The sequence below is a fragment of the Rhinopithecus bieti genome, unplaced genomic scaffold (assembly GCF_001698545.2).
Source record: "Rhinopithecus bieti isolate Rb0 unplaced genomic scaffold, ASM169854v2 scaffold_7580, whole genome shotgun sequence".
Classification (NCBI taxonomy): Eukaryota; Metazoa; Chordata; class Mammalia; order Primates; family Cercopithecidae; genus Rhinopithecus; species Rhinopithecus bieti.
Genome location: NW_016805470.1, coordinates 489,285 through 500,771, shown reverse-complemented (window position 1 = coordinate 500,771; position 11,487 = coordinate 489,285). Strand labels below are relative to the sequence as shown.

The 11,487-nt window shown below is 50.8% G+C and overlaps 1 protein-coding gene across 1 annotated transcript in view; it reads right to left on the bottom strand.

Moving 5' to 3' along the window:
- Positions 1-9,146: 9,146 nt before the first annotated feature.
- STK35 (serine/threonine kinase 35) overlaps positions 9,147-11,487 on the bottom strand; it is a 44,244-nt gene continuing 41,903 nt past the window's right edge. The window contains exon 4 of the mRNA XM_017872539.1: positions 9,147-10,559. The gene's annotated coding sequence lies outside the window, so the exon portion shown is untranslated. The remainder of the gene's footprint in view (positions 10,560-11,487) is intronic.

The following is an 11,487-nucleotide window of genomic DNA, read 5'->3' as shown; positions in this document are numbered from 1 at the left end:
CTCCCAAGCAGCTAGGACGACAGGCTCATGCCACCCCGCCTGGCTAATTTTTTTATTTTTTGTAGAGACGAGTTCACCCTATGTTGCCCAGGCTAGTCTTGAACTCTTAGGCTCAATGATCCTCCTGCCTTGGCCTCCCAAAGTGTTGGGATTACAGGCATGAGCCACCAACCCTGGTCCAGATACAGTCATTATCCTCATTTTGCATATGAGGAAACTGAATCCTAAGGAAGTAGAGCAACTTGATTTGAAGCCAGGCAGTCTCATGGTAGAGCCTGTGTACAGAACAACTAAACTACAGGTGCCTCCCGGAAGAATGCTAATTGCACGTATTAGGCACTGGGTAAACACTAGTTGGAGGGTGGCTGGGGTCTGCCAGTGTGGGAACTAGGAATGCAGGGGTTTTGGCAGTGTCTGTGGTCTGCTGGCTGGGGGAACTGCACTCTGTGTTCTTACCACATTCAAGTGGTTGATGCCTGGGCCCTACAGCATTTTGGCAGGGCACTCACTGTGGTTATTAAATTCTTCATATTCTGGTCTGTCCTTAAGGAACCAGTAGGCCAAGCAAAGGCAAGTTTTGGGCGCTTCTACAGGAGGAAAATGATTCTAGCCCCATGTGAAACAGGATGGGGCAGCTACGGTCCTCTGAAAGGGAATTAGGGTTTTAGAGCTGCAGAGGTGATCTTAGCATCTCCCAAAGTGGGCTCTGAAGCATTTCCCCCAAAACACTAGAATTAGAAGATGTTAATAGGTGTTCAATGTAGAAGCATCACGGATCCAAGAAGCTTGAGAAACCGGGTTATTGCAGAGCTTCTCAGGGCGGTCAGCATACATCGGCACCTTCTAGGAAGGAAATGAAATACACAGTATTCCTTAACGTCATTTGAAGTTGGAGCCCTTCTATTCGAGAAGCACTTCACAGGATGTCTTTCTAGTTTTTAAAAAATACTATCAATAGATAATATTTATGAATAATTTACTGCATGCCAAGTATTGTGTTATGTAGTATATATGCACTAGCTCATTCATTCTCAGAAAAATTTGTGAAGTGGGTACTTGTAGTGCCATTTTATAAATGAGAAAATAGGCTCGGAAAGTAACATGGCCAAGGTCACAAGACTAAGTAGTAACGCAGAGGTCAAACCCCTCTGATTACAGAATCCGCCACGCTGTTAGATTCAGGAGGTAACTTGCCACTTCTGACACTGTTGGTAGGAGGCCATGATGGATCTGGATTCAGGTATTTTGACTCCTTTTCCAATTACTGTTTTGTACTTTGCTGCTTCTAGGTCACGGACACGCCAGATGGTGGGTGATGCCCATCTCCCTACACTGTACTTCCCTCCCACAGACCCAGAGCTGTGGCCAAGGGATCAGCTGGAGATGAAGCAGAACCTCTGGGCCTGCCCATCACCAACGTGCACATGGCCTCTCCTTCCCCCTGTGGACCTGACACGTGGACTAGTCCCTGAGCCCAATCTATCTGTCATGGGCCATGCTGTCCAGAAGCCAGCACTCAAGATCAAGCCCTGGACCACTCTAGGTGTGTGGTTTTCACATTTTTTAAATGGTTGAAGGCAAACAGAATAATATTTTGTGACAATTTGGTGAAAACTATGTGAAATCCAAATGTCAGTGCCCATAAATATAAAGCTCTATTGGCACACAGCCCTGCTCATTTGTTTACATGGTGTCTATGGCTGCTGTGTGTTAGGACAGCAGAGTTGAGGAGCTGCAGCAGGGGCCCTATGGCCTGCAAAGCCTAAAATATTTGCTTTTTGACCCTTCACAGAAAATGTTCGCTGACCCCTGTTTCCAGATGAAAAAAATCAAAGCCCAATAATACCATCATTCACATCTGGTGATTTCCTTCTCAAGTAGCTGGTTTCATTCCTAATCAGGGGTTGGCGGGAATGAAGTGGACTGTGACTAAGCCTCAGGAAAGAAGAGAATTTGCAGGCCAGGCACAGGGTGTGGGCCAGGGCTCAGGAGGCCTGGATTTCTGTCCTGGCACAGCCCTCTACGCTGCAGGCACCCGAGGAAGTTTCTTCTACTGGGGTTGTGAACTAGCATGCTCTGATATGATATGCAAGCAATAAATACATATTACACATTTACTATGTGCCTTCTCAGGCACTGCTTAAGCGTATCTGTATCTATCCATCTATCTCACATACATACACACAGATTCATATACACACTTGTGTATATATACAATATATAAATCTTTCTGCTAGTGATAAGTGCTATAAATAAAAATCAAGCATGCTAAAGAGGTGGTGATGGTAAGGTGTTTCTTTATAAGGGTGGCGGGGAGGCTCTCTCAGGTGAAATGAGCAGAGACCTGTATCAGGCAGTGAAGAAAGAACACATTCCAGGTAGCAGAAACAGCTGGTGCGAAGGCCCTGAGATGGAAGTGTCCTGTGTGCTTAAGCAATAAGGTCAAGATGGCTTGGAGGCAGAGCCTGAGGGGGTACTGGGTAGGAAATGGATCTGGGAGGCCATGGAGTGGGGAGGGTCTGGAGAATATCTTAGGCATAATAGGAGCCTACAGTGTCCTGTGCCACAGCATGATCTGTTCTGATGATTTAAAATGGTATCTGTTAGTTAGAGACTGGATTGAGGGGTGGAGCTCAATGCCTCAGGAACTCTTTTGAATTCTCAGGGTGAGACATCATGAGGTAAAGACTCCCTGGGAGGCCAGCAGACCCTGCAGCTCTCCAAGTTGAAAGGCTGGAAGAGGGTGATGGCGCCATGCCCACCACGCCTCAGAACAATGGGTGGTGGGCAGTCTGTCTGGGGGCACTGCAGGCTGAGGGGCTGTGGCATGGCCTGGAGAGGGGCAGGATTAGGCCAGGCAACAGGGTGGACTGAGTGTGGCCCTTTAGACCTCGTCTCTTCCGGAAGTCTCCCCGAGGGTCCTTGGGTTGCAATGGAGCCTTCTCCACGCTCCACAGCCCCTGGAGCTTCCCTCTCTGTTATACCTGGCATGATATGAGGATGTACCCGTCTTCTGACTCCCCTTCCGTGGGCCACGAGCTCCTTGCTGGCAAGGCCTGTCTGACTCAGAAGCACTGAATAGGTGGCTGGGAGTGGGTATTAATCCAACAACTAAGGCAGAGGCTGGAGCTGGAAGGACAGCCAGCAGCGGCTTAGGAGAGGAAGATAGTGAGGGCCCAGATGTCTAGCTTCTTCCACTGGCACGGACACTGGCCTGGTTCTGTATTCCAGATCCTTCCCTCCAGGGTCTGGGTGACACACTCAGACCCTGTATTACAGTGATACATCCCACGTTCCTCACCATTCATCTTTGAACCCTGCCCTAACTCCATAGGACACAGGGAAAGGAGATGCTCATTGAAGGGGTGCCCGCCAAGCATTTTGCAAGAAAAACCTTTAGTCCTGAGAAGTGGGTATTTACTACTTTGTAAATGAGAAAATAAAGTCAGAAAGGTGACCTGCCTCAAAGACCCAGTAAAGAGCAGAGCCAGTTGTGTTCTTTTAACCATCCTAGGCACAGGTTATGCCCCCAGCAGTTGCTGGATCCATCAGTGTCTGGATCAAGAGTCTAAAGCATCTACTGTCCATTCTCCCCTTATCCGTTATTAACCTGTAGTACAATGGCATAGACCTAGTCTATAACAACTTGTGACCACTTTATATCCACTCAATTGACTATAATAAAAAGGACAATATAGCAAAAATGTGGGGCAACAGGAACCCTAGTGCATTGCTGGTGGGGATGGACAACGGTGCAGACACTTTGGAAAAGCCTGGCAGGTCCCAAAAAGCTAAGCAGTGACTATATGACCCAGTAATTCCACCGCTTGGTATATACCCAAGGAAATTAAAAACATGGAGGGACTAGGAAGTGATTGCTAGTGGGCATGGACTTTTTTTTTTGAGATGTTCTGGAATTAGCTAGTGTAATGGCTGCCCAACTCTGTACGTGTACTAAAAACCACTGAATTGTACTCTTTAAAAGATGAATTCTCTCGGTAAATCTGTTAATAAGAAAACAAATTTGTGGGCTGTCCTTCAAGTTTCAGGTTATTGCCCAGGCTAACGACAGAAGTATCCTTTTCTAGAAGCCCCATCCCCAGCGGCCATTGGACACCAACTCTTGGGCCCGGAATGTAGTTTATTCACTCGCAGATTAGGCAAGCCAGTCTTATCTCTTCCTCTAACTCACACATTCCTAGGTCCTGACTCCACCCTCTTGCAGTTTTATTTTTCCTGGGTTCCCAGGTCTCCCTGGGAGAGCCCCCGAATGACGGGCTCCACAGCAAACATTAACCCTCACCAGACTGGGAAGCCCCACCAAGGCTGCACGATGCCAGGAGTCAGGGCTCAGCGCTCAGCAGACTCCGGGAGAATCCCAAGCCTGTCTCTGGGAAAATCAAAAAACCATTTGAGGGCCTACTATGTGCTGGGCCTAATATTAGGTTCTCGTTTAGCCTGCAACTGGTGTGAAGTTAGCTGTCATCACCCCCACTGTCGTTGAGGAAGTAGATGTTCAGCAAGGCCCAGTTACCTGTCCCGGCTGGCAAGTGGCAGGAGCTCTTCCCCCAGCCCACCTGGCACTCACCCAGTAGTCTTGACTTCTCTGGGTTTTAGTTTTCTTATGCATAGAGGGGCACACATCACACCTACTATGCAGTACGATGGTCATAAAACATCTGGCTTTTCATAAATTCCAGTCCCTGGTTCTCATGGAATGTGGCTTTTGTTGGCCCAGGCAGAAAGGGAGATGGGCTATGTGCTCTTTTTCCCATTCCCAACCCAACCAGGATGGCATGGCTTGATTAGACCCCTTTGATGTTTGGACATGGATGCTACCAACCTCAGGGCACTGAGCTGACCTCTGACCTTTGATGGAACTGACTTCTTTGCTAGGCTTTTCCAAAACTTGATCCTTACACCCTTGCTGCTGTGGTATGGAGGCCCACCCATTTTAGCTCTTTGTTAAAACTCTCTCAAAGGTAGAACTTGCAGAACCACAGGGCGAGGGGTTGAGCGGGCTTCTGAGATGTCCGGAGGAGGGACCCACAATGTTTACTTAGGCCCTGGACCCCCTGGAAGGGCAGACCAGGTTTGGTTTGGATCCAGGATCCCCCAGTCGCAGCTGCACGATTTTAGACAGCTTCCTGCACTTCTAAGTGCTGGTTTCTCTGGTGTAGAATGGGAAGGCCAGTCAAAGGCCACCAGGCAGCTTCCTCAAGCACGGGGACATGGAAGCGGCCAAGGATCCTTCTCTCCCGCCACCCACCAGCTGGGACGGGGGGCTGCAGCATGGGCTGGCCTCGCCACCCTCCCAAACAGGGGCAACAAACCACAAAACACTCTTTTTCAAATCACATATGGCTTCTTTGACCCCATCAAATAACTTTATTCACACAAACGTCCCTTAATTTACAAAGCCTCAGTCATTCATACACATCAGGGGATCCACAGTGTTCAAGGAACTTAAATATAATGTATCATACCAACCCAAGTAAACCACGTACAAAAAATACTCATATAAAGTTGTTCACACGTAGGTCCTAGATTACCAGCTTCTGTGCAAAAAAAGGAAATGAAGAAAAATAGATTTACTAACTAGTATTTGAAACTAACTTTGTGCCTGGCTTAAAACCTCCCTCACACTCGTCTGTCCCACACAAATATTTAAGAAGTCACTGACTTCTTAAATGTACTCCTCGGCTCTGATGAAAAGAAGCCCCTGGCACAAAAGATTCCAATGCCCCTGAAGAGGCTCCCTTCCTCCTGTGGGCTCTCCTAGAAAAACACCAGGACGGCCTCCCTGCTGATACTGTCTGTAATCTTAGGGGGCCCTTGGGCAGGCAACGGCAACGGACTCATCTCTTGACGGCTGTAGATGCTAACACTGGCCAATTCAATGTCACACCTACTGGTTACCCTTTGAGGGTGTTTCTCCAGACAGAAGCCCCTTGAAGCCTAGGTAGGGCAGGATCAGAGATGCACCTGTGTTGTCTCGAAGGCTGTGCCACAGCCCAGTATGACAGCTTGGCAGAGCCAGTATCTCTGGATTTCTGCCTCCAAAACCCAGTGGCCTGAAGAGCTAAAAAAATGTCAGTTTGGCTCTTCCAAGTTTGCCAGGGCTGAGACTCCCAGGAGCTATGTCTGTCTGGGGGCTGCCAGACAGGCCTAGGAGGGAAAACCAGTCAAGGGGAGGGATAGTCTGAGACCCACCTAGAGTAAGTGCCACCAGCGCCCCCAGATGTTGGGGGAAGAGGGGCGCATGGGCAGGATGGCGAGTGGGAGCAGCACTTGGTGGGCAGGGCTGGAAGGAGCCATATGGAACCAGGCAAGGGCAGAAAGTTAGGGTCCCTCCTTAGGGGGTGGCAGCCTGACTCCTGCTTTTCTAAGTTTCCAAAAGATACCCCAAGGCTAAAACCCAGACATCCATCCTATTAAGATGTCTTCTAAGAAGGTAAACAGCTAACAGCATAAAAAGAAAATTCCCACAATGCCAGCTCTTTTCCTTCTCTTAGAAAAAGATTCAAGCAAAAATAATCATCTTATTGCTCCAAACACTGGTTTTCTAGGCTAGGAGACAACTGATATGTTAAGGAGCTGAGATCTTGGAGGAAGGGAATGTGGAGGTGGGGAATGTGCAGCGCGAGGAGGCCGTGAGGAAGGCGGGGAGTGGTCCTAGCACCACAGGGTCGGGAGCAGAGGGAGTGGAGGGCGTTTGCCCCTGCCCGGGGCACCTCTGCCCTCATTCACTTTGGGGCCCCCCTGGCAGTGCCACTAAGGAGGCCAGGCCCTGTCCAGAGTCAAATCTCCACCCAGTGTTGGGTGTTTCTCCTCTGACTGTAAACAGGGTGTTTCTTAAGTAAACATTTAATATACTCCCTCAGAAAGGCAGCCACAGGGGCAAACTATGTCCAGGTGGGAGGAAAAAAATTCCCATTCTCCTGACCCAATGCCTCTGGGATGAGACGAGGCTAAGGCCTGCAACCTTAGTCCCCAGTGCCCAGAGAGGGTTCAGATGGGGCCAGTCTCGAATGAACAGACTGAGGCATCCTCCTGGCTAGAGGTAAGAGGCAGAGAGTGTGCACCTGTCCAAAGCACAGTTTTTCTGTCCTGGGCTATAGCTGCAAGTGAGTGCCCTGGTGGTGGTGGGGAGATGCGGACCTGGCTACGGGCCTCAGGAAGAGGGTGTGCGGGGTGAGAGGGTGATCCCTCCCCCGTGGTTCTCTGGGTATGAGAGACAGTGAAAGAGCAAGTGACAGAGGACATAGATAGGGAGAAAGAAGCCACGCACTTCCAGCTGAGCCAGGAGGCCTGGTCAGGGGAGGACAATGGAATAAGGCACTACAATCTGTCCTGCTGATTCTTCTGATGGGAAAACCAAGTTGAGATCCCTAACAGCCGAGGTCAAGAGCCCCACTCCAATGGGCTATCCTTGCCACAGACCCAAGGAGAATGAGTGACTGCCGTTTTGAGGTTTGAAAACTCCTAGAACTTGGGCAGGTCCTACAAACTTGGCGGTGCTGAGCTGACGCACCAGAGAGCTGCTGACAGCCTGAGACCCAGTGAAGACGCAGGAGTGGGGACGTGACAGCGAGCGGAAGCCGATCCACAAGGGGACAGGGGAAGAGTGGCACTGAGAAGACTACAGGTGCTACCTGGGGCTGAGCCATGGCCAGTTCTCTCATCATGGAGGAGTCGGCTGAGTGCCCGAGGTGGGCAAGTGTTTGAGAAAGCAGGGGAGAGATAAGAAGGAGGGGCAGGCACTTGGGGCTAAAAAGCTGGCCTGCATTTACGCTACGGAAAGAGGTCATGCCACTAAGCAAGAACCAGAAGATGAGGGGGCATGGAGGCTGGTGACCCCTACCAGGCTGCCCACCCGACACCTACAGGGGTGCTGTTTCTTGCTATTCTGATAGCAAGAAAAATAACAAAGGGGAAGCACGACGGCTCCAAGAACTTATTATTTAGTTAGAGCTACGGGATCTGGGGAGGGAAGAAAAAGAAAATAAGGGGCTCATTAGGCTGGAGCCTCACTAGGGATGTTACGGCGTGGGCTGTAGCCAGGGACAGGTGTGCTGGGTTTGGGGACTGTTTTTCCCATTTGCTCATGTACAAAGAGACAGCTGCCCCCAAGAGAAGGCAGGGTGGCGGGCAGAGAGGGAACATGCACTGCAATTAGGGGACGCTGCTGTTCCCATCCTCTCGGCTACAACTCAGTGCACTCAGGAGGCTGCCTGAGAAGTCAGAGACAGGACAGGCAGGCAGTCACAATGGGTTTTGGCCCAGGAAGGGAAGGGCCTGGTTATCACCTGTGGGATCCTGCTAACAGCAGTCAACCTTCCGCTCACAAGGAAGAAAGCTTGGTGTTAAGGGGGTGAGAGAAGGCTGAAAGAATGTGAGCAAACATTACTGAGCCTGGCCTGATGCACTGTTCTCTCTCAAATTCTCAGGGCCAAAGGATTGCTGTTTAGCAGGGAAAGGCCCCTGCCTTGGTCACATAGAAACGGAAATGCCCTTCAACCGTCTCCCCTATCAATCCTATGCTGGTTTAGGTGAAACAAAAAACAAAAACGAACACAAAAGGATTCCCTTCCCCCTCCCCAGAGGCCCTATACTATGTGGCCATAATGGGGTGAAAAGCGTTCGGAGTGGCCAGGCAAATCCAGACAGGGAAAACACAAGAGCATTGCCCCTTCTTGCAGGGGGAGAGCAGATGGGTTCAGAGCAGCAGCCCAGGGGGAGGGAGGCTTCCCCTAGGGAGGTGCGAGTGTCGCTGCAGAGTGCAAGGATGGCTGCAGCAGATAGGCATGGGTGGCGGGCTGAAGCATCACGGCTGGGGAAGCCTGAAGGTGGGGCCCATTTGCGGGCCTAACGCTGCAGGGGTCTACCCAGTCCCACGACACCTCCCTGCTCTGGGCAGGTCTGCTGTTTTCCCATTGGATACGTCTATACTGAGAGCAGGCACCTAACAGTAAGTTTCCAGGGGTGAGGGAAATGGCGCTTGACATTATGTGTCACCGCATATGATACCACGGACCCGGCACACAGGGCACGCCCTTCACTGTGAGGACACGACAATGGCAGCCAGTTCAGGACACCCTGTTATCATGGCAGTCACAACCAGATNTCTTGCAGGGGGAGAGCAGATGGGTTCAGAGCAGCAGCCCAGGGGGAGGGAGGCTTCCCCTAGGGAGGTGCGAGTGTCGCTGCAGAGTGCAAGGATGGCTGCAGCAGATAGGCATGGGTGGCGGGCTGAAGCATCACGGCTGGGGAAGCCTGAAGGTGGGGGCCCATTTGCGGGCCTAACGCTGCAGGGGTCTACCCAGTCCCACGACACCTCCCTGCTCTGGGCAGGTCTGCTGTTTTCCCATTGGATACGTCTATACTGAGAGCAGGCACCTAACAGTAAGTTTCCAGGGGTGAGGGAAATGGCGCTTGACATTATGTGTCACCGCATATGATACCACGGACCCGGCACACAGGGCACGCCCTTCACTGTGAGGACACGACAATGGCAGCCAGTTCAGGACACCCTGTTATCATGGCAAAGTCACAACCAGATCTGAGGGCCTCAGGCCGTCTCTGTGACACGTGGACACTACGGGACACATGTGGGAAGATGACAATCCAGGAGGCAGTTAGGTGAGAAGTGCTGACCTCATGGCAGTGACAGATGCCTGCTGAAGACCCAGCTGTGTTCCACACAGTTTGGCACAACAGTTTTTCCCAACAGAAAGGCAGGCTTACAGCGCTGGGATGGCTGCCCCACCGCCAGCCAGTGCGAGATGGTCACCCTCCACCCCTCCCTCCCCGTTCCCTGCAACACAGGGCGGAGGAGGAATGGATCCCACCACTGTAAGTCCTGGTGTGGCCTGGGGCTCTCAATAGCTTAAACAGAACAAGGCCTGGACTTGAGACCTTCTTAGTTCTCCTGGCCAAGCCCTGGCCTTCCTCTTCCAGGTGGTTCTTCGCCTCTCATCATCTCCGAGGCCCAAGGGCGAGCCAGGGCCAGCCCACCAAGGAGTCCGGGAGTTCCTGCATCTGGTAGGGAGGCGTGGCCCAGAGGCCTCCTTGTGTCCTCATGCCCCATTCCAGGAGAAACCCCCAGATTCCCTATAGGGAGGCAGGCCTTCTCTGGGGAAGTGAGGTGTCATAAGTAGAACTTGAGAGAAGGATAAAGGAGGAAGACAGAGGGAAAGTGAAGGACAAAACCAAAAATAGCTCCCTAACCCCTAATAAAAAGTAAAACTGAAATTTATACATATGCCTTGTCCACACTGAATTTCTTTAAAGAAATTGGTGCCTGTCCACAGCATTGCTTCCTGCTCTTCTGAAGTCTCAATGGTTTAAATTAAAAAAGAAAAAGAAAAGAGGGGGAAAAAAAAAAGAAAAAGAAAAAAAGAAAGCAAAACTAAAAAGAAGCGGGAAAACCCAAACAAAAGCTTCACATTGCCGGAGATCCAGCTGTCGGGAGATCGCCAACCGGCCAAGCCACCACCTGTACCCTCTGCCGTCCTCTGTAGGAGACGTGGTGAGACTGTGGGTCCCGAGGAATCGACCTGGAAGACAGAAAGTGGGTAAGGAGGGGACATTGGTCAGCAGGCCTGGGCACCAGCTCCCAACCCAGAGGAACACTGAAGTTGTGTGTGCTGGGCTCTGTGGGGCAGAGCTCTAAATAGATAGGGTAAATCTAGCTTCACAACCTCCCTGGTCTAGACACACATGCTTATTTTTCAGATAGGGAAACTGAGGCTCAGGTTAAGTAATTTACCAAAGGTCACACTGACCAAGGGGCAGACGCTAGCTGGGAACCCAAGCATGCTGGCTCTAGCTGTCAAACCAATCGTGAATCCTGGCTTCCCCGTACTATTAGGAGCAAGACATCGCAGGGCCCACCCTGGAGAGTCTATCCCCACAGACCCTGCTAGCATTGCTTCCACCCATGCTTTCTTCCCCATTCTCTGTGACTCATTGTGCTTGGTTATCAATGCCACAGCAACCCTCTCCAGGTTCAGTAATCCTGTTTTACAGAAGAGAAGAGTGAAGCTCAGGCCTCTGAGAATCCAAACCAGGCTACCTGCTAAGGTCATAAGAAGGGCCAGAATCCCATACCCAGGGGCAGGGCTGGACCAGGCTGCACTGTCTGCTGCAGTGCACTGTGGGGGTTAAGAATGAGGGCTCTGGAGCCAGAACGGGTGACTGAGCAAACAGGAGCTTCCACCTGACTGTGAGGAATTTAAGTCCTCTGTTCCCTGGTCTCACATCTGTAACTGCGTCACAGGCTATTATGAAGATTAAACAAACGTAAAACCAAGAAGAGTGCCTGATCCTATTAGTATTGGCTATTATTTGGAAACTGCCTTAGTGCCAGGCCTCAGGTATAAGACAAGAAGTCTGTCCTTCAGTGGCTTATTCTACTGGAGGCCGAGAATACAAGGGCCCACAGAGATTAGTCTTGGGCAGTCCCCGCTCTGAGCTATTGGATCA